This window comes from Echinococcus granulosus (assembly GCF_000524195.1).
Source record: "Echinococcus granulosus chromosome Unknown EG_S00078, whole genome shotgun sequence".
Lineage (NCBI taxonomy): Eukaryota > Metazoa > Platyhelminthes > Cestoda > Cyclophyllidea > Taeniidae > Echinococcus > Echinococcus granulosus.
This window is the reverse complement of record NW_020170458.1, coordinates 245,582-247,009: the sequence shown is the minus strand read 5'-3', so window position 1 is coordinate 247,009 and position 1,428 is coordinate 245,582. Positions and strand designations below refer to the sequence as shown.

The window sequence follows — 1,428 nt, the reverse complement described above, 5'->3', positions numbered from 1 at the left end:
CGTTCCATGCCGAAGGTTTCCTCGTACCTACCTTCACGAGGCGCAGATGGGAAAGAAAGGGCAAAACTGTAATTCTGGCTAAATTAGTAATCCCTGACTGCCACAAACTATGACAAAGTGCTTTTGGTTGCCATTTGGGATGCTGTGTTCTGCTCCTGCGTTCTTTTCCCCTTCCCCCTTTCTCATTCCGCATTTTCCCTTTACCTTCATTTTTCTTTTCTTTTTTTCCTTTTCGGCTTTGTTGGCATCCAATTAGCTTAGCATTTGAAAGCTCTTTTTTGCGGCTCTGTGACCTTTCCGTGGATAGTTTAGTCCGACATTCGCTATTGCATGGTCGAAAGGCACTGTTTGAGTGACTGGCACGTAGGCAAATTGCAGTCCAGATCGTAAGTAATCGCGTTTGTATGTATCGCATCCACGCTTACGCTTTCATCACCTTTTCAGCCTTCTACCGTAACCGAGTCATCCAAGATGTTAGATCCTGCCTGAAATGAAAAATGGGATAGATTGTAGGTTGGAGAGTCTGATGCCAAATCTCATCTTCTATCGCCACTACTTTTCTCCGACCAAAGAGAATTTGGAGGGTAGAGCGGAAATGTGTGTGGAATCAGCAGTAGGATGTCTGTCCTATTGACTGCTGCACATTTGAAATGTTCAAGACTACCTGTTGTCACCGCAACGTACTGACCTGACCTCGACGTCACAAATGTGTGACGTGTGATGATGCTCATTTTAGCATGAAGGGAAGCCACAAAACAAGGTGCCTCAGGAGAACACTCAGCGACACCACAAAGCAGCTGCCTAAGGCTATCTCACATTAACTTCGGTTTTGTTTATGCTCTCAGCGAGCCAAAAGAATTTTGGAGGAAGTCTCACTTGATATTACGACACGTCAGCAAAGTCACGTGTCACTTGCGCTCCATTTCAATGAACTGTATTACAAGCCTTCCATCACCAATCTTCCACCTTGCTGACATTCCAACTACCCAATTGCATGACATGACGCCTGGACACTTCCTCATTCATTCCGTCGGCGAGGATGCTCTCCTGTCCACTTGAGCAGAGTACGTGTATTTTAAAGCCAAAAAGCTGCGGAGGTGATGGCCGTAGTAGAGTGGAGTTGGATCAAATCCTTTTCTTTGTGCTGTTACTCCTGTCCTATTGACGTGACAATTGAGTGGCCACCAACTATACGTGGTAATGGTGTCGGCATGTACATTCCTCTCATTTCCAAATTTTTTTACAAATGCACATTTGCACATGTGACCTCAAAGCAGATTCAAATTCGGGGCTGTTCGGAGAGATGTTCAGCACATAAATACTCCCAAGGCTTAGCGGTGAAGATGGACTAAGAGATAAGGAGGCACTGGTGGTTGGAGAGATGCATTGCTAGGTGGGTGAATGAATGGAGGGATGGGTGACTGTATA

General features: G+C 45.5%; 1 protein-coding gene across 1 annotated transcript in view; it reads right to left on the bottom strand.

Annotated features, from left to right (window-relative positions):
• EGR_07478 (hypothetical protein) overlaps positions 1-1,428 on the bottom strand; it is a gene marked incomplete at both ends in the record, with an annotated part of 4,374 nt that overhangs the window by 2,656 nt on the left and 290 nt on the right. The window lies entirely within an intron of this gene.